Genomic DNA, 21,747 nt, shown 5'->3' with positions numbered 1-21,747 from the left:
TGACTTGGACTTTGTCAGTCGGGGAGAGCTGGGATGGGGCTGCCAAAGGGACAATGATGAACAAGAAAAGATTGGGACATTTGCAATGCTGCTTAGGACAAGAGACTGCTGCTTGGCACTAAATGGTAATACTAGGGGCAGAGTGACTTTATCAGGGACAAAATGACAAATATGAACTGAGAGAGCCAACATAGATTTGTAAAAGTTAAATCATGTTGAATAAGAACATAAGAACATAAGAATTAGGAACAGGAGTAGGCCATCTAGCCCCTCGAACCTGCTCCGCCATTCAACAAGATCATGGCTGATCTGGCCGTGGACTCAGCTCCACTTACCCGCCCACTCCCCATAACCCTTAATTCCCTTATTGGTTAAAAATCTATCTATCTGTGATTTGAATACATTCAATGAGCTAGCCTCAACTGCCTCCTTGGGCAGAGAATTCCACAGATTCACAACCCTCTGGGAGAAAAAATTCCTTCTCAACTCGGTTTTAAATTGGCTCCCCCGTATTTTGAGGCTGTGCCCCCTAGTTCTAGTCTCCCCGACCAGTGGAAACAACCTCTGTGCCTCTATCTTGTCTATCCCTTTCATTATTTTAAATGTTTCTATAAGATCACCCCTCATCCTTCTGAACTCCAACGAGTAAAGACCCAGTCTACTCAATCTATCATCATAAGGTAACCCTTTCATCTCCGGAATCAGCCTAGTGAATCGTCTCTGTACCCCCTCCAAAGCTAGTATATCCTTCCTTAAATAAGGTGACCAAAACCTAGTTGAATTTTTTGAGGAGGTAATGAACGTGGTAGATAAGGGAATGTCTATGGATGTTATTTGTATGGACTTCCAGAAGACATTTAACAAGGTTCCACATAAGGGATTGTTAACAAATGAGAGTGCGTGGAATTGGAGGCAACATATTGACTTGGATAGAGAATAGGTTAGAAGGTAGGCAACAGAGAGTAGGGATAACAGATATATACTCCAATTGACAGGATGTGACTAGTGATGTCGTCAGGGATCTATACTAAGGCCGCAGCTTTGTACTACATTTATAAATGACTTGGATGAAGGAATAGAGAGCAGTATATCCAAGTTTGCTGATGACACCAAGTCAGGTGGCACAGTAAATAGTGTAGATGGGGGGAATGTTGCAAAGGGACATTGATAGATTAAGTGAGTGGGAAAAACTGTAACAAATGGAGTTCACTGTGGGAAAGTGTGAGGTCATCCACTTTGGACCTTATGAAGCTAGATCAGAGTATTTTCTAAACGGTGAGAAGCTAGGAACTGTGGATGATCAGAGGGATTTAGAGGTCCAAATACAGAAATCGCTAAAAGCTAGTGGACAGCTACAAAATAATTTAAAAAGCAAATGGAATGTTGGCCTTTACCTCAAGATGGATGGATTAAAAAAGGGGTGGAAATTATGTTACAACTGTACCAAGCTCTGGTGAGACCCCACCAGGAGTACAGCATTCACTTCTGGGCACCACATCTCTGGAAGGACATATTGCCCTTGGAGTGGGTATAGCGCAGATTCATCAGAATGATACCGGGGATAAAAGGGTTAAATTATGAGGACAGGTTGCATAGATTGGGCTTGTATTCCTTTGAATATAAAAGATTAAGGGATCTAATTGTGGTGTTTAAGATAATTAAAGTAGTTGATAGGGTAAATAGAGAGAATCTATATCCCCTGGTGGAGGAGTCCAGAATAAGGGGACATAACCTTAAAATTAGAGTTAGGCCGTTCAGGGGTGATGTCAGGAAACACTTCTTCATCAAAGGGTAGTGGAAATCTGGAACTCTCTCCCCCAAAAAGCTAGGTCAATTGAAAATGTCAAAACTGGGATTGCAAGATATTTGTTAGGCAAGGCTATTAAGGGTTATGGAACCAAGACGAGTTGAACTCTTTTGGGAGCAAACAAAAAACATTAAACCGTGCCCCCCCGATCTGGGGGAAACACCAAACATTTACAAGGCCCTTTTATTTTTTGGGGGATTTTTTTTGGGCACAAAATCGTATTTTTTCTCCAAGTGCCCCCTATAAAAGGGGAGGGGGGCACTAACAGCACCGGCAATTAAAACAAATTAACTTAAAAACATAAAATCAAATTAAAATTTGGTTGCCGGGCGTGATGATGCACTCCAGTCCCTCCGGTGCCCACCTCTCGCGGAAGGCCGCGAGCGTACCGGTGGACACCGCGTGCTCCATCTCCAAGGACACCCTGGACCGGATGTAGGCACGGAAGAGAGGCAACCAAGACGAGTTGATGGAGTTAAGATACAGATCAGCCCTGATCTAATTGAATGACAGAACAGGCTTGAGGGACTGAATGGCCTACTCCTTTTCCTATACTAACTTGCATTATGCTAACACTGCTGTAATCTCAATCGCTCTCTCAGGTAGCATTGGCATTTGTACATTTTTAAGACTCAGAGCTCAAGGTTGATAAATTTTGGATGAATTTGTTTCATGCTCTTGTGTCTGTTGAGGATCAGAGTGAGAAGGCCAGAACTCGCTTCATCTATGATCATTTACAACCTTCCACGAGAAGTGATCTATCTACCTTTTGGAATTTAAATCAAGTCTCAGAGCTGGGAGCAGTATCTGAGACAGACATTCCAGCACATTGCTCATTTTCACATGAAAATAAGTAGTAACATTGGAACTACTCCAAGAAATATGGGAAAGCATGAAAAATATGCTTTTCGGATACCTCTTTGACAAGGTGCTGTGCAAAAGGTTATGTCATAAGATAGAATCCTGTGGGATAGGAGGGCAGATTCATGGATAGGACGAATACCAAGCATGTATATACCATGCTTGGTACAGAATTAAATTCTGTTGAGTGGGAAAGGGACTTCGGAGTTATAATTATCATTTATGAGCCTCTGAAGGTGCACAACCAATGACAAGAGGCTACTGTGAAGGTAAATAGAGTATTAGGAGGTAGAGCAAGGATGATCCAATATAAAGCAAAAAGAACGATAGGAGGAAATTTTGAGGCCTCCTGCCTGGCAGAAACAGGCGGTAGTGTTCCAAAAATGTTAGGGTGCGACTTACCCATCGATAGTGTGGCCAATACTGTATTCCCAAGGACCAACAGCTGATCAGCTGGACAGCCTACCTGAGTCAGGCAGCAGACCCTTTTAAAATGCAAATCAGGGTTCTTTGATGTACATAGGACTCCGATGGTCATTTTAGGACTCAACTGGGTGGAACGTGTGCTGATGTATCCAGTCAAAGTGGAGTGCAGACGATTAATTTTCATTTATTTTTGGGAGGGTCAGTAGGAGCAGGGGCTCGCATCCAGGCTCCACAAAAACAATATGGAATGCCGCCACCTCACCCCTGCGCCCCCCCACCCCGCCCAGGCCTACCTTTTTGAGCCCAGAGGCAGACTGGTGTGCTCAATATTATGATGGCATGGAGCCAGCAGGCTTTCCCAGGATGCTCGTTTTTCTGCTCCACCAGCCGACTACCTGAAAACTGCATGGAGGGAGAATCTATTCCGTAGTTTCCTTATACAAGACAATAGCTTGGCCTCATCTGAAATGCTGTATCCAATTTTGGTGCTATCAGATGCAGGGTGACATAGAGGCCCTGGAAAAGGTTCAAAGTATTGTATATATAGGCACCTTTGGCAATGACTCCATGAGGCAGGGTATGGTACTTAAACTGTGTAGACTGAAGTCCTTTATTTACAGCTCCTTGAGTGAGGACACCAAGCTGTGAGCTCCCTTTTATACTGGGTTACCTGCAGTGTGCAGGTAACCCTTATGTCTCCAGCAGCAGCACCCTCTGGTGTACAGGTAAGGTGTGTACAGTGTAAGGTACATTCAGTGTTACAGACATCATATAACAATACAAGCATGCATACATAACAACACTCTCCCCTAAGCATTTTTCAAGTCCTTGTTGTCATGACCTGGGGAGGTGATCAGTAGTGGGCTATGGGAGGTTGTGGGGAGGGTTGTGTGGGTGCCAGGTTGATTGCTGTACTTGAGGCTGGCCTCATACATTTCCCCTTTCCCTCCCCCAGCCCTCCCCGCTCACGCACAGACCATGAGGGTGTCACTGTTGTGGGATCCCTCAGTGGGGTAGCCATTGCCGCAGTGGGTAGGATGCATACTCTGTGATGTGGGTAATTGTGTGGTGGTGGGCAGGGCCACAGGACTGTGTGGGCTCCTTGTCCTCCAATTGGGATGAGAGTCTGGTCATCCCAGGGTTTGCCAGGGAAGCTGGAGGGTATTGGCCTCTCGCTCCTGGTGTTGGCCCTGGTGGCCAGCGGGTGTAGGGCTGGTCTGGGGCAGGTTGCCAGTGGTGGTGGCTGTGCTGCCCATTGACCACTGTCCCTGTAGTGGGTCTGCTCCCACTGGGTGTGTGTGTCCTTCCTGGGGCATCATATTTGTTCCAAAGGTCCAGGCTACAAGGTCTGGTAGCCAGCTGAACCTGGGGTCTCCCACGGGGGGATTCCTCTAGCATTTGCATGGTCCCTGTAGAACCCAGTGTCCTTTAACTGTGTCCTACCTGTATACATGACACCTTGGCTCTGATCATACATAGTCGAGTCTACATTATTGACCGCCTTTACATTGTTAATTACAACATTTGCATCAATTTTTTGTATCATGGTCTCACCAGACATTAGGCATTTCAAACTCTCTGTCATAATCATCACACATAACAAGCTTGTTCTTAACTTTACTTATACAAACATTCATTTCATTTTAGTTACACCAGCATCACAATTCATGGTTACATTATCATACTTGCACCCTTTAACTACATTTTTAGCTTTAAAGTCCCTGTCATCTTTCAGTTGAAACTGTCCCTTTAAATTTTTTTGGTTACCGGTCTCCTTTAAGGGAGCCTTCCAATCTGATTCGCCGGTCGGGGCCACATGTCGCTCCACCAACGCTGCCCCTCGTGGTCTGGTCGTGGCCATTTTGATAGTAGGTTCTTCTCCTCGTGGTGTGGCCGCCATCTTCTGGCCCTCCTGCAGGTAGGCTGTGGTGGTCTTTTCTTCCTCAGGTTCGGCCATGGACGTCGGGAGTCCATCTTTCTCGATGATTTTCACCTCTTGGAGTCCTGCCGCAGCCCGGAAGGAGAAGTTTGGGTTTTCGGTCTTGGAGATTTCGCCACGGTGTTGTGGAGTCGTCGCCGCGCAGTCGAGCTGGACATTGGGATCTCTAGATGCAGCGATGGATCCATGTTCAATGTCAATTGCTGGAGCCTGGAGGCCGTCGCCACTTCAACCGACTTGGACCGGGTTCATCCAATTTCTTCCCAGCAGCGTGGGACCATCGCCTGCAACGATACACAAGGGGAGTTTGTTCAACACGCCGCCCTGGGAGACCTGGACGTCCACGCTGCCAACGATTTGGATTTTACCTTTGGTGTAGGTGAGCAACTTCACTTGGAAAGGAGACAGTTTTGGTCGATTGGCGGGATTTATTGAAATATTTTCAAAGGTCGTTTGGCTCATCAAAGACTGGCTCGATCTCCATAGAAATTGGGACTCCGTTGATGTCAACTTGCATCGTCCACGGAGAACTTTCGGTGGAGCAGGTATAAATTCCATACTCTTCTTCCAGGGGTTGAGCAGCTTCATCTTCATCTGTGTCGGAGCCCCGGTGATCAGCCAACTCTTCGGTGACGGGGTGAGTGAAGCCTTTTCTGCACATTCTTTGAAGGTGCGCTTTCTCTTTGCAGCCTTTGCATGCATAGTCTTTGTAGCGGTACTGGTGGGCCCTGTGGTTTCCTCCACAGCGCGGGGCCATCCGGTTTGCCCCATGTGGCGGATTCAGGGTTGCTCGACTTGGGGCAGCATTTCTGCCTTTAGAAGTATCCATGCGGTGCACTGCGTTCGCCGGTTTAGAGTCCTGAGTCAGTATTCACCTGGAGTCGCTGGCCAAAACCATGTAGCCCTGGCTCACTTGAATTGCTTTCTGCAGGGTGACTGTGATGTCTACAGAGCGCAATTTGTGTAGGAGGCCTTTGTGGCCGATTCCAATTAAAAATATGTCCCTTCGTGCTTCATTAAGGTGGTCGCCAAAATCACACAGTGCAGCCAGTCTTCTTAAATGTGCAGCATACTTAGCAATTTCTTGGCCTTCGGGTCGCCGGTAAGTGTAGAACTGGTGCCTGGCTGTGAGGATGCTTTCTTTTGGTTTTAGTTGCTCCTGTATTAGTGTTACAAGTTCCTCATAGCTCTTGGTGGTTGTCTTCTCCGGGGCTAGCAAGTCCCTGACGAGACAATGGATGGTGGGCCCACAACTGTTAAGCAGGATGGCCCTGCGCTTTTTCATTCGTGTAGCCGGTGAGTCCCCATCCAGGTCGTTGTCTATGAAGAAATGTTCCAATCTTTCTACAAAAGCGTCCCAATCTTCCCCATCGGTGAATTGCTGAAAGTTGCTGAGATTCGACATGCTGAGCATGCAGTTCCGGAGATGAGGGGGTTACCTTATGATGTATTCAAGTCACAGATAGATAAATTTTTAACCAATAAGGGAATTAAGGGTTATGGGGAGCGGGCAGGTAAGTGGAGCTGAGTCCACAGCCAGATCAGCCATGATCTTGTTGAATGGCGGAGCAGGCTCGAGGGGCTAGATGGCCTACTCCTGTTCCTAATTCTTATGTTCTTATGTTCTAGTTTGTGACCTTGTCGCCAGTTATTGTATATGTAGGCACCTTTGGTAATTACTCCACGAGGCAGAGTATGGTACTTAAACTGTGTAGACTGTAGTCCTTTATTTGCAGCTCCTCGAGTGAGGACACCAAGCTGTGAGCTCCCTTTTATACTGGGTTACCTGTAACCCTTAGGTCTCCAGCAGCAGCACCCTCTGGTGTACAGGTAAGGTGTGTACAGTGTAAGGTACATTCAGTGTTACAGACATCATATAACAATACAAGCATGCATACATAACACAAAGGAAGACCAATTGAGTGCTCCGTAGTTCAAAAGCCCTTAGTTATCACAGTAGACATGGAGAGCCAAATCTTTTTACAGTCAAGAAATGTAGACTTTGGGATGATTTTGGTGGAGTATTTAAAATGATGAAGGGACTTGACCATTTCTTTGTAGACAGACTATTTGAACTAGATAGGTTAGGGAAAACAAGGAGTCATGTATATAAGCTATGTAAGCATAGAATTAGATTAGATATCAGGAGACTTTATCAGGAGACTTTTTGCCTCACCCAGGAGATTACATGGCTGCTGGTGGGAGGGAACACTGATGATTATGAGGCTTAGTTGTGTTGTGACTTTTTGGGACAGGTTCTATGGACCATTCTGTTTTTTTTATTAAGTTTGCATGTTCATTACAAAAAAAGCTGCAAAGCTGATCCCCAGTCTTAGATGTCTGAGTTGTAAGTAAAGACTGGAGAATTCAACATGAGAGTACTACAAGGGACTAAATTAGTAAAAGAGAAATTTAAGTTTGATATTAGAAAGTTTATTTTCACTCAAAGAGTGATCAATATATGGAATGATCACCTCGTGATCAGACAAAAATTTGGAATAATTTAAAACCAATTGGATGTTGCATTAGGGGGATTTTAGGATCTTTCATAGTTCAGCTATCTTAGGTTGAGTGGCCCTCTTCATCCCAAATTATCTTTTGATCTTGTGATGTGGAAAATATCCTGGTACTAAATTTCCGTGGGTTCTCCAAGATCAGCTGAATCCCAGAGAAATGACGTAAACAGACGTTTTTATCTATTTACATTGTTTCTCTGTGGGGTTCCCGACCTCCATCAAAGAATTTCCAGATGCCTGTGAATACCGATTGTCACATCCAGGAATGGAGTCCACTCAGCACTATCTTATTATACTTTGGTTATTAGTGTCATGGAAAATTCAGAGAATTAATGTTCTATTACATATTATATTGTACCCCAATAGTAAAACAACATAATTGAAATGTTAAAGTCAGCATATCATATAGCTTCTGATGCACTTAAGCACTATTTTGAGATGCAGCTCCAGGGAGTAATGATTGTAAGTTATGGAGACATTTCCACATTCATAAATTTTACTTTATTTTTCTAAAGTGCGATTGTTCTTTAGGAACAATCTCCCCTCATTAGGAACTAAAGGTTTCTCAGTGTAGTATTTTTCTTAAATAAAAGAATTTGGGTACAAAGTGTTTCTTGACACTTTTAAGATGTTGACGTGACCTCACAACAGTCTCTGAACACAAATATGCTATGTTAAATGTTTTTGGGGACTGACAACAGCTATTGTGCCAGCTACAGCCACATGAATATGTTTAGTGTTGGCACAAAAACAAACCCTATAAAATCAACTCCTGCATTTGATTTTAAAATATAATTGATGTAACCATTAGTTTTAAAAAATTACATTGCTCAGAATCCTCACCCTTTCAGTTCCAAGTCTTCACCACACTTTTTACTGTGAACTTCAGGGTCTCTTAAACAGTCAGTGGGCTTTCATCCCATTGTTGTGAGGTAAATTTGAAACTATGCAGCCAGAGTTTAAGGGCAATAATTAAGAACAGAACCATAGCCAGTTCTGTCCCTCAGCTGATGGTCTATCTGAACTAAAATATTTACAGATATTGTGGTAAAATAACTTTTTTTTCAGTCAATAACATGACATTAATCACAAGCACATGTTTTGAAGCCACATTACTTCATAGCAACAGAAATAGCTACTGTAATGAATTTACTTCTAACAGAAATGAGTGAAGAGTCTTCCTGCGAATCTGAGCCAAACCCAGCTTTATCATCAAATTATGATGCTCTGCTCCAGCTCAATGACATGATGAAACATTGGCTCAGCTCCATCCCTTCTCTTTTACCATTTCAAATAAAATAAGTTCATTCTTGTTCAAGCCAGGAGAAAGCAAAGCTTGGCTTCGATTCTGCTTTGTCCAACTATATGCATTTGGAAAAACACATGATTCCAGATTATGTGCCATCATAACATTCCACAGTAATTTCAATTAGTTTTCATGAATTAAATTATGCTCCAAACTGAATCAATTTGTTCAAGTTGCAGAACTAATTCAAAAGTCGCCTAAATTTTGACGCTAAAGGTGAAAATTCTTAGGCCAGTCTTGCTCATCACATATTGCCAAAGTAAGAGCTATAAAATATGCTGTAAATTTGGATGTAAAGTTAGTGCATGGATCCAACTGGAAAACATCTACGAATGTTATTAGATCTTCCCTAGGCTCTAAACCAGTAGAGAGCTTTGACATGAGAGTCCTGCTGCCTGTTTGCTGTTGTTGGCTATGGCTTCAAGGCAACCTGGCCTATATCAAAATAAGTTTTAGTTCTCATTGTGCAATGACTCATCTCTCTGCAAATGACACTGTCATCTCCTGCAAAAGGCTGCATTTTAGAAAAAAAGATAATGGGGTTGACTTTAACTCTATCCATCCCACAGATACAGACAAGACGGTAGGCAGTTAAAACTAAAGGGTTTACTTACCCGCTCACAACTCGACCTTTCCCGATTATAACCTGTAGGGTATTGCAGGCAGATGAGGTGCCTACCTAAAGCAGGCGAGGGCCTCATGAATTTATGCAAATTGGGGTCCTATGATATCAAAAGGACTCCCATAGGAGTAATGTCCTTTGTAAGAAAGACTGGTATTAGAGATTCATATATATATTCATTTTGCAATCATTGTCCAAACTAATCTTACCCATGATTCTCTGTGGGCATGGGAATGTTAGAATATTAAAAGCTATTCGAATGTACGCAGAACTCAGTTTTGACTAGGCTCAGATAACAAGCAGCCACAGGCTGCTAGTGAAGGCCAAATGATTAAATATGGGTATTAGGCCAGACCTCATAGTTTGTTTAAAAGAAACTGGCCCTGGAAAGGTCATGGACAAACAACCCTGGTACTTGTACCAGGATCACGCCCACCAGTGACCTCCTGATTTCCATTGACCTCAGTTTAACTAGATAGTCACAGATAACTAAATAATAAATGGTAAAAGATAAATGGAATGCAACATTTATCACAAATATATAAATTAACATATAAACATGGTTCTCCACTCCCTATCTCTATAACCTCCTCCAGCCCTACAACCCTCTGAGATCCCTGTGCTCCTCCAATTCTGGCCTTTTGCGCATCCCTGATTTTAATCGCTCCACCATTGGTTGCTGTGCCTTCAGCTGCCTAGGCGCTAAGCTCTGGAATTTCCTCCCTAAACCTCTCCACCTCTCTACCTCTTTTCTCCTTTAAGACGCTCCTTAAAACCTACCTCTTTGATCAAGCTGGCCTAATAACTCTATGTGGCTCGGTGTCAAATTTTGTTTGATCACACTCCTGTGAAGCGCCTTGGGATGTTTTGCTATGTTGAAGGCGCTATATAAATGCATGTTGTGGTTGTTGTAAAAGTGATAAAACAGCAAATTTGATACATCATTAGGAGTCACATGAATAAGATGCACAGGAAAAATTATTCAAAGGGCTGGATTTTTGGCTTTTGAGATTTCGGGACGATAATGGCAGTGGGGCAGTCCTGATACCGCCTGCAAATAGTTTGCATCCTCATCTGCAAAATTCGATAAAACATGAGTTTCCAAGATCGGGGACGCGAAATCAGGCATTACGCAAGGAAATTTTTGCGCCCCAACTGAAAATCGCAGTGTTAAATAAGTCAGAATAATGTGCTGGACAAGGTTGTGCAGATGCCTTGATTTTTGTGGATTATGCTTGTAAATAGTTTATTTGATTTAAAGCACGTTGTCTATTGTATGGTTTTCTTTTGGTGGAGGGAGGTTTTGTTACTTTATTGCAGTAAAATGTCTGTTTGATCCTTTGCCATTGGTGTCTTGTGTATCATTCCAACGTTCACTGGAGATGTGCCTTTATGGGGGCACACAGCATGTCCAATATTAGCTCCATCCCTCAGTTTCCTCCATTATGAGCTGGCGACATGCAACTCTTGGACCGGCAGCATCTCCATGTTGCCTCTCCCGTGGATGGTGTGGCTATCCAATGGGGGCCTTGCCAGACTCCTCTTCATTGTCCTCCTCCTGAGGTGGGTCTGCAATCCCACTGACAATGCCTGGCCCCTCATGATAGCCAAGCTGTGCAACATGCAGCACACCACAATGAACTCGGAAACCTGCTGATGGGAGTATTGAAGGCTGCCTCCAGAGCGGTCCAGGAATCAGTCTACCTTTGGCAGATGGTATATCTCTGCGCTTCCGAAAGAAAGTGCTGACAGTCTTATCACACACTGCTCCCCAGAGAGCTGGAGGTATGAGTGTTGGTGCCTGTAAACCCATGAGGGGTGAGCCCTGTCCCCAGACATCTTCGGCTTCTCTTCATCCGTGGCCCGACATGGCCAAGGGCCCAACATGGCCAAGAGCCCTTCTTCTAGCTTGATGCCGCCTGGCAATAGCATGGAGCATGATACGTTGGCAAATTAGTAATGACCCATTAAATTCTCTCACTGACGTTGTAAGGACACGGTAATTGCAGATAAAATTGCTGTTTGCAAGTCGGAGCTTCACACAGCATGATGTGTGCAACCATTGCAGTCAATGTGGCCTGCAATGTAGGATCCTACTCCCTCCATTTAAATAGGCTGCAAATAACACCTGCTGCACCCTGGGAACACCTGGTTTTTCAGACATTTTCTGTGGCAGGCATTTAATGAGTCGTTAGGGCTGAATTTTGTAACTGGGGTGCTAGCGGAGTATTGTACGACAATTGATGCCATGATCTCAGAGAAACAAAAGGGCGGGGTGGTAAATCTTTCCGCCGCCACAAACCATGAGCCGAATATGCCGGCCAAGCAGTAAAAACTGAAGGTCCACCGTAATGCTTAGAAATAACTTTTACAGCCCCTTCGGGGCTCTAACTGAGGCGCAAGTGAGATGAAAATTCAGCTCAAAGTGTCTGTTAGTTGACCAAATGTTGAAAGTATTGTCATACTGTATAGCAGCACTTTACCATGGTAAATAGAACATTGGGTGCTCTGTATAGAATACAAGTCTCAGGAGGTCAAGTTGATGGATTACAGAATCATAGAAGTTTAAAACACAGAGGGAGGCCATTTGTCCGATTGTGCCTATCCCGGATCTCTAATAAAGCTATTTACTTAGTTCAACTTTTCACTTTCTTTTCAAATATTTAGCGATTTGATTTTAAAAGATCTCATAGATTTTTCTTCCACCACTGTTTCTGGTATGGTATTCTGTATCAATGCTCCCTGTTAGCTGTGTAGCGGCGCAGCGCTCCAGGGATCCCACTCAGTTGGCTTGCCAGATTTTCAATGTTAAAAACTGCACATGCGCGATGAATGGAGTGATTATTTGCAACAACATTTTTGTGTCCTTTTGCATGTGCGTTATTGGAACTCCGCCTCCTTTCTATGCATGCGTGGTCGATCCGGTCACGCATGTGCAGTGCGACCCACGAGGAAGCCGGAAGTGGGGCCAAACCACGATCCGCGTGGAGATCATTACTACTAGATCTGCTTCTCGGGCATTAGGATTATCTCCAGGATGTTTGCCTAGAATATCGCTGTGATTATCTACACAAACAGTTTTGTGGCCTTCTCAAAGAGAAAAAAAATTGGAGGTGGAAGAGAGAGAGACTGGGGAAGTGAGAGAGAGTTAGCAGAGGGAGAGAGAGACTGGGGAGAGAGAGACTGGGAAGAGAGAGGGGGAGGGAGAGAGATTGAGATTGGGAGAGATAGAAACTGGGGGGGTAGAGAGACTGGGGGAGAGAGAGAGAGACTGGGAGAGTCTGGGGAAGAGAGAGACTGAGGTAGAGAGAGACTTGGGGGGTAGAGAGAGAGAGACTTGGGGAGAAAGAGAGTGGAGGGGAAAGAGAGTGGGGGGAGAGAGAGAGAGAGTGGGGAGAGAGAGAGAGTGTGGGGAGAGAGATAGAAAGACTGGGGGAGAGAGAGTGGGGGAGAGAGGGAGAGAGAGAGAGAGAGTGGGGGAGAGAGAGAGAGAGTGGGGGAGAGAGAGAGAGAGTGGGGGAGAGAGAGAGAGAGAGTGGGGGAGAGAGAGAGAGAGAGAGAGTGGGGGAGAGAGAGAGAGAGAGAAAGAGAGTGGGGGAGAGAGAGAGAGTGGGGGAGAGAGAGAGAGAGAGAGTGGGGGAGAGAGCGAGAGAGAGAGAGAGAGAGTGGGGGAGAGAGAGAGAGAGAGAGTGGGGGAGAGAGAGGGAGAGAGTGGGGGAGAGAGAGAGAGTGGGGGAGAGAGAGAGAGAGAGTGGGGGAGAGAGAGAGAGAGAGAGTGGGGGAGAGAGAGAGAGAGAGTGGGGGAGAGAGAGAGAGAGAGAGTGGGGGAGAGAGAGAGAGAGAGAGTGGGGGAGAGAGAGAGAGAGAGAGTGGGGGAGAGAGAGAGAGAGAGAGTGGGGGAGAGAGAGAGAGTGGGGGAGAGAGAGAGAGTGGGGGAGAGAGAGAGAATGGGGGAGAGAGAGAGAGTGGGGGAGAGAGAGAGAGAGAGTGGGGGAGAGAGAGAAAGAGAGTGGAGAGAGAGAGTGGGAAGAGAGAGAAAAAGTGGGGAGAGAGAAAAAGTGGGGAGGGAGAGAGAGAGCGAGGGGGGGAAGAGAAAGAGACTTGGGGGGGAGAGAGAGTGAGAAGAGAGAGAGAGTGGGGGGAGAGAGAGGGAGAGAGAAAGTGGGGAGAGAGAGAAAGTGGGGAGAGAGAGAGAGCATGGGGAGAGAGAGGGGAGAGTGGGGAGAGAGAGAGAAAGTGGGGAGAAAGAGAAAAAGTGGGGTGAGAGAGAGAGTGAGGAAAGAGAGAGAGAGAAACTTGGGGGAGAGAGAGAGAGTGGGGGGAGAGAGAGAGAGAGAGAGAGAGTGGGGGGGGGGAGAGAGAGTGGGGGAGAGAGAGAAAGTGGGGAGAGAGAGAAAAAGTGGGGTGAGAGAGAGAGTGAGGAAAGAGAGAGAGAGTGGGAGGGAGAGAGAGAGAAACTTGGGGGGAGAGAGAGAGAGAGTGGGGTGAGAGAGAGAGAGAGAGAGAGTGTGGGGAGAGGGAGAGAATGAGAGAGAGAGACGGGACGGAGAGAGAGAGTATAGGGTAAAGAGACTGGGGGAGAGAGAGAGATTGGGGGGAGAGAGAGAGGGGGGGAGAGACTGGGGGAGAGAGAGAAAGAAAAAGACTTGCATTTATATAGTGCCTTTCACGACCACCAGACTTCTGAAAACATTGTTCGATGTCCTAACAACCTCTTACATATATAAAAAAAATCCCAAACATCTCCCTTTATCCTTTCATTCATGATTTTAAGTTTATTTCCTTTAGTTACTGATTCGCTGATCAGTGGAAATAATTTTTCAATATCTACTTCATCAAAATTCCTTATTAATTTGAACATCTCTATCAGATCTCCTCTGAACAATTCTTTGTTCTAATGAAAAGAGACTTGAAGTGGATTTGCAACTGGTTGCCTGGATGTAGAACCGGTGTCCCATTATAGGAACCACCCAGATTTCATTTCCATTGATATCGCTCTAACTTAAAAGTGGCCAGTTTTTATAACAGCCGGCGTTTATGCTCCACTCAGGCCTTCTCCCGTCTTTCCTCATGTAACTATCAGCATAACCCTCTGTTCCCTTCTCCCTCAGATGTTTATTGCATCTAAATGCATCTAAACTATTCGCCTCAACTACTCCCTGTGGTGACGAGTTCCACATTCTCACCACTCTGTGTAGAGAGGTTTTGTCTTAGTTCTCTATTTGGTTTCTTGGTGACTATTTTATGTTGATAGCGTCTAGTTTTGCTCTTCCCCAGAAGTGGAAACACTCTCTCTCTATCTACTCTATCAAAACATTTCATAATTTTAAAGACCTCTATTAGGTCACCCCTCAGCCTTCTCTTTTCAAGAGAAAAGAGACCCAGTCTGTTCATCCTTTCCTGATAGATATAATCTCACATTTCTGATATTATCCTTGTAAATCTCTGCACCCTCTCCAGTGCCTCTATATCCTTTTTATAATATAGTGACCAGAATTGTACACTGTACTCCAATCAAGGTTTGATACAAGTTTAACATAACTTCTCTGCTATTCAATTCTATCCATCTCAAAATAAAACCCCAGTGCTTGGTTTGCTTTTTATGGCCTTATTAACCTGTGTTGCTACTTTTAGCTCTTTACTCTGAGCTCCCTTTGCTCCTCTTCCTCTACCCCATTTAGTTTCTTATTTTCCAAGTAATATGTGACCTCTTTATTTTTCTTGTCTTTCCACTTTTACGTTATAAATCATTGGCAAGACTAGATATAACACATTGTGCCCATTAATTATTTCTGTGGTTAGAATATCAAAAGTAAATAAAACACACAAAGTATTTTATATATTTTTGTTTACTAATGACATGAACATATCACAAAGCTACTCTTTTCCTAATATTTAACTTTTATAAGTGAGATATTCTTATATAGCACATCACTGTATATAGTTTTATCTATGGGCATTAGGACAGAGCCTCATAGCTTATTTAAAATAAACTAACAAGCATTCCTGGACCTTATGCCAGGATCATGCCCATGAGTGACTTCCACTATTGACCCTGGTAGAGCAGGCAACGCCAGGAGAGGTAATCGAATCTGAATTTCTCAGGTAGGTGGCGGTGCCACTAGGGGTGTATCTAGTCTCCATGGCTTGTGCAGAAGGCCACAAATTATAGCATAGGTGCTCAGGCTAGAGAATGGTGGGTGTTCAGCAAACTTGGATATATGTTCTCCGTTATGTTATCTAAGTCATTAATAAATATAGAGAATAGTTGAAGTCCCAGCATAGATACTAGTCGGACACCACTAGTCACTTCCTTCCAATGTGGGTACATACCCATTGTCCCTACTCTCAATCTTCTACTGTCTAACCAATCTTGTAACCAGGTCAATAATTTGCCTTCAATTCCAAGAGCTTTAATTTTAGCTAATAGTCTCTTATGTTTAACTTTATCAACTGCTTGCTGGAAGCCCATTTCCCAGTCTACTACTTTAGTTACTGCCTCAAAAAATCAATTAGGTTCGTTAGACATGACCTACCCTTTACAAATCCATGTTGGCTCTCTCTAATCAGCTCAAATTGATCTAAGTGCTCAGTCACTCTGTCCTTAATTATAGAGTCCAATAACTTCCCCACAACAGATGTTAAGTTAACAGATCTATAATTTCTTGGTTTCTCTCTCTAACCTTTCTTAAATAATGGAGTTACATTTGCAATTTTCCAATCTAAAAGTATAAGTCCTTAATCGGGAGAGCTTTGGAAGATTATGTCTAAAGCATTCGCCATTTCCTCATCTACTTCCTTTAAAATCCTGGGGTGGAAATCATCAGGTCTTGAGGATTTGTCAGACTTTAGTGCCAGTATTTTTTCTTGCTTACGTTAACTTTAGTGAGTCCCAGTCCTTGATTCATTATTAGTTGACCTGGAATGTCAGGTATATTATCCTGACCCGGATGGGTCCCTGCCCCCACCTCTGCAGATCTTTGGTCTGAAGTATAAATAGTGCAATTAATATCTTGATGGAATTTTCATGGAGGTGCCAACATCTGCAGGGTCGAATACACTTGGCCTTTGAGAAATTCATTTTTAAATGTTTATATGTAAACAGGATTTGATTTTAGTGTAAGGTTTTGCACTTTAAAACAGGAAACACCCAATACACAATGAAAGGGTTCTATTTTTTTAAAAGGTGAAAAAGCAAAAGGATATGGGGTGATTAGCAAAGTTTCACTCCTATTTCCTGGTTTTTCATTCCATTAAAAAATGATATAGAATATGTTATAATATTACCTCCTGTAATATTATAACATTGCCCGGTGACAGCAAGCTATGTGACCAGGTATAAAAAGGGTCAATAGCACTGAATGAACTTCACCAATTTAGTAGGTAGACTAAGAAATGGCTCATGTTTTTTTTATTGAGAATGAAGGTTAAGATAGAGTACAAGTGTACTGGAGTCAGTAATGTAACTGAACTATAGCAGTGAGTTATACCACTCAATGGATTTTGTTTGACAAATATTATCATTGTAATAATAATAAAGCATAATACAAATTTACAGAGATACTTCAGAGCTGAGATTGAGGTGATCTAACTGGTTCTTTCAAACCCATAAGATTCTCTAAGAAAACACATCTGGAGGACCAATCCACATGTCAGTCTTGTCCCCCCAAGATGAATCTGGTTCTTCTTCTTCTTCTCCCCCCTCACTCCCAGAAGGATTACTTAGATATTGTACTCCACTTTTAAAACTGGAGTACATTATCTACAACTTGTTTATAATCCCAACAGGCTATGAAATCTACAGATCAGGCTTTGAAGCTCAGCTTCACTCACCCACTCTCATATTCTCAGCTGCACAGAGCACTTTTAACCTTTGCTACAATGGAGCCAAGTTTTCGGCCTGAGTTGCTCCTGTTTTTTTGGAGCAACTGGTTTAGAATGGAGTATCTTAGAAATTGCAATTCTCGGCATTTAGTTTGCTCCACTTCTAATCAGTTAGAACAGTTTCAGTTTGGAACAGAGTTTTTTTTTAAAGGGGGCGTGTCCAGCCACTTACGCCCGTTTTGAAAGTTTAGGCAGTGAAAACTTACTCCAAACTAACTTAGAATGGAGTAAGTGAAGATTTTTGTACGCTCAGAAAAACCTTGTCAACACTTAGAAAATCAGGCGCAGGTTACAAATCAGGCGTAGTGAATGGGGGGGGGGGGAGTGTTTAAAGGGAAGGTTACAAACATTAAACACTTCAGTTTTACAAAAAGAGCCATCATCAATAATAAATGACAAATACATCAATAAATCAACCAATAAATCAATCAAAAAAAATTAATAAAAATATATTTTTTTTTAAATCAATAAATAAAACATTTTCTACTTACTGACTGCAGCACCAGGAGTCCTCCAAATGCATGCTGGGATGTTCCCCGTGTGTCTCTGTCTAAGCTCAAAGTCTTGGGCCCTGCCCGTTCAGCCTCCCTCTCCTTTCTTTCTCTCTCTCTCTCTCTCCCTTCTCTCTCTCTCTTCCCCCCCATCTCACCCCCTCTCCCTCTCTCCCCCCCTCCCCCATTCAACCCCCCCTCACACCCTCCCCTCCCTCCCCCTCTCGCTGTCAGAAACACAGACATTGACAGTCAGAGAGTGAGAGAGACACACACAGACAGACAGAGATAGCGGCAGTTGGCGAGAGGCGGGGGCAGCGTCGGAGCGGCCTATAAAGGCCCAGCCGGTGCTCCACAGGCAGTGGCAGTTGGCGAGAGGTGGGAGCAGTCTATAAAGGCCCAGCGGGTGTTCCACAGGCAGCGGCAGTTGGAGAGAGGCGGGAGCAGCGTTGGAGTGGCCTATAAAGGCCCAGCGGGTGTTCCACAGGCAGCGGCAGTTGGCGAGAGGCGGGAGCAGCGTCAGAGCGGCCTATAAAGGCCCAGCGGGTGTTCCACAGGCAGCGGCAGTTGGAGAGAGGCGGGAGCAGCGTCGGAGCGGCCAAAAAAGCCCCAGCGGGTGTTCCACAGGCAGCGGCAGTTGGCGAGAGGCGGGAGCAGCGTTGGAGCGGCCGAGAAAAGGCCCAGCGGGTGTTCCACAGGCAGCGGCAGTTGGCGAGAGGCGGGAGCAGCGTCGGAGCGGCCTATAAAGGCCCAGCGGGTGTTCCACAGGCAGCGGCAGTTGGTGAGAAGTGGGAGCAGCGTCGGAGCGGCCTATAAAGGCCCAGCGGGTGTTCCACAGGCAGCGGCAGTTGGAGAAAGGCGGGAGCAGCGTCGGAGTGGCCTATAAAGGCCCAGCGGGTGTTCCACAGGCAGCGGCATTTGGCGAGAGGCGGGAGCAGCGTCGGAGCGGCCTATAAAGGCCCAGCGGGTGTTCCACAGGCAGCAGCAGTTGGTGAAAGGCGGGAGCAGCGTCGGAGCGGCCTATAAAGGCGTACTTGTACAGCTACAGCGGGGAGAGAAGGCAAAAAAGAAGTAGAAAGGAATCAAAAGGTGACGTCACAGCCAAGGGGGTAAGTGATTGGCTGGTGATTGGTGAGTAGCTTTTCTTTTTATTTTTTATATCAGTAAGTAAACTGTAACATTGCTGTTACCAATTTAAGGGTATCTAAGGGATAAGGCATGGCAGGAGAGCTTGGTCACGTGTTATGCTCCTCCTGTACCATGTGGGAACTCAGGGACACTTCCGGTGTCCCTGACGACTACGTGTGTGAGAAGTGTATCCGCCTCCATCTCCTGACGGACCGCGTTGCGGATTTGGAGCTGAGGGTGGATTCACTCTGGAGCATCCACGATGCTGAGAATGACATAAGTGGCACGTGTAGTGAGTTGGTCTTACCGCATGAAAAGGATCCACAGCCAGCTAGGGAATGGAAGACCAACAGGAAGAGTAGTACAAAGAAGGTAGTGCAGGGGTCCCATATGGTCATCCCCCTGCAAAACAGATACACTGCTTTGAGTGCTGTTGAGGGAGATGACTCATCAGGGGAGAGCAGCAGCAGCCAAGTTCATGGCACCGTGGCTGGCTCTGATGTACAGGAGGGCATGAAAAAGAGTGGGAGAGCGATAGTGATAGGGGATTAAATCATAAGGGGAATAGATAGGCGTTTCTGCGGCCGCAACCGAGACTCCAGGATGGTATGTTGCCTCCCTGGTGCAAGGGTCAAGGATGTCTCCGAGCGAGTGCAGGACATTCTAAAAAGGGAGGGAGAACAGCCAGTTGTCGTGGTGCACATTGGTACCAACGACATAGGTTAAAAAAAGGGATGAGGTCCTACGAGACGAATTTAAGGAGCTAGGAGCTAAATTAAAAAGTAGAACCTCAAAAGTAGTAATCTCGGGATTGCTACCAGTGCCACGTGCTAGTCAGAGTAGGAATCGCAGGATAGCACAGATGAATACGTGGCTTGAGCAGTGGTGCAGCAGGGAGGGATTCAAATTCGTGGGGCATTGGAACAGGTTCTGGGGGAGGTGGGACCAGTACAAACTGGACGGTCTGCACTTGGGCAGGACTGGAACCAATGTCCTAGGGGGAGTGTTTGCTAGTGCTGTTGGGGAGGAGTAAAACTAATACGGCAGGGGATGGGAACCAATACAGGGAGACAGAGGGAAACAAAAAGGAGACAAAAACAAAAGACAGAAAAGAGATGAGTAAAAGTGGAGAACAGAGAAACCAAAGGCAAGAAACAAAAAGGGCCACTGAATATAAAAGGACTGCAGGAGGGGTCAAAACTAAAAATCATGTTTTTAAAAACTAGGATGAAAACACTCTACCTAAATGCACGCAGCATTCGAAATAAAGTAAATGAGTTGACGGCACAAATCATTACAAATGGGTATGATTTGGTGGCCATTACAGAAACATGGTTGCAGGGTGGCCAAGACTTGGAATTAAACATATAGGGATATCTGACGATTCAGAAAGATAGGCAAGAAGGGAAAGGAGGTGGGGTAGCTCTGTTAATAAAAGATGATATCAGGGCAGTTGTGAGGGATGATATTGGCTCGAATGAATAAAATGTTGAATCATTGTGGGTGTAGATTAGAGATAGTAAGGGGAAAAAGTCACTGGTCGGCGTAGTTTATAGGCCCCCAAATAATAACTTCACGGTGAGGCGGGCAATAATCAAGGGAATAATGGAGGCATATGAAAAAGGAACGGCAGTAGTCATGGGGGATTTTAACCTACATATCGATTGGTTAAATCAAATCGCACGGGGTAGCCTGGAGGAGGAATTCATAGAATGCATACGGGATTGTTTCTTAGAACAGTATGTAACAGAACCTACAAGGGAGCAAGCCATCTTCGATCTGGTCCTGTGTAATGAGACAGGAAAAATAAACGATCTCCTTGTAAAAGATCCTCTCGGAATGAGTGATCACAATATGGCTGAATTTGTAATACAGATTGAGGATGAGGAAGTTGTGTCAGAAACGAGCGTACTATGCTTAAACAAAGGTGACTACAGTGGGATGAGGGCAGAGTTGGCTAAAGTCGACTGGAAACAAGGACTAAACGGTGGCACAATTGAGGAACAGTGGAGGACTTTTAAGGAGCTCTTTCATATTGCGCAACAAAAATATATTCCAGTGAAAAAGAAGGGCGGCAAGAGAAGGGATAACCAGCCGTGGATAACCAAGGAAATAAAGGAAAGTATCAAATCAAAGACCAATGTATATAAGGTGGCCAAGGTTAGTGGGAAACTAGAGGATTGGGAAAATTTTAAGCAACAGCAAAGAATGACTAAAAAAGCAATAAAGAAAGGGAAGATAGATTACGAAGGTAAACTTGCGCAAAACATAAAAGCTTTTACTGATATATAAAACGGAAAAGAGTGACTAAAGTAAATGTTGGTCCCTTAGAAGATGAAAAGGGGGATTTAATAATGGGAAATGTGGAAATGGCTGAGACCTTAAACAATTATTTTGCTTCCGTCTTCACAGTGGAAGACACAAAAACCATGCCAAAATTTGCAGGCCACAGGAATGTGGGAAGGGAGGACCTTGAGACAATCACTATCACTAGTGGGGTAGTGCTGGACAGGCAAATGGGACTGAAGGTAGACAAGTCCCCTGGTCCTGATGAAATGCATCCCAGGGTATTAAAAGAGATGGCGGAAGTTATAGCAGATGCATTGGTTATAATCTACCAAAATTCTCTGGACTCTGGGGAGGTACCAGCGGATTGGAAAGCAGCTAATGTAATGCCTCTGTTTAAAAAAAGGGGGCAGGCAAAAGGCAGGTAATTATAGGCTGGTTAGTTTAACATCTGTAGTGGGGAAAATGCTTGAAACTATCA

Source organism: Pristiophorus japonicus, chromosome 1 (assembly GCF_044704955.1).
Source record: "Pristiophorus japonicus isolate sPriJap1 chromosome 1, sPriJap1.hap1, whole genome shotgun sequence".
In the NCBI taxonomy this organism is placed as follows: domain Eukaryota; kingdom Metazoa; phylum Chordata; class Chondrichthyes; family Pristiophoridae; genus Pristiophorus; species Pristiophorus japonicus.
Note: the sequence above shows the minus strand (reverse complement) of the source record.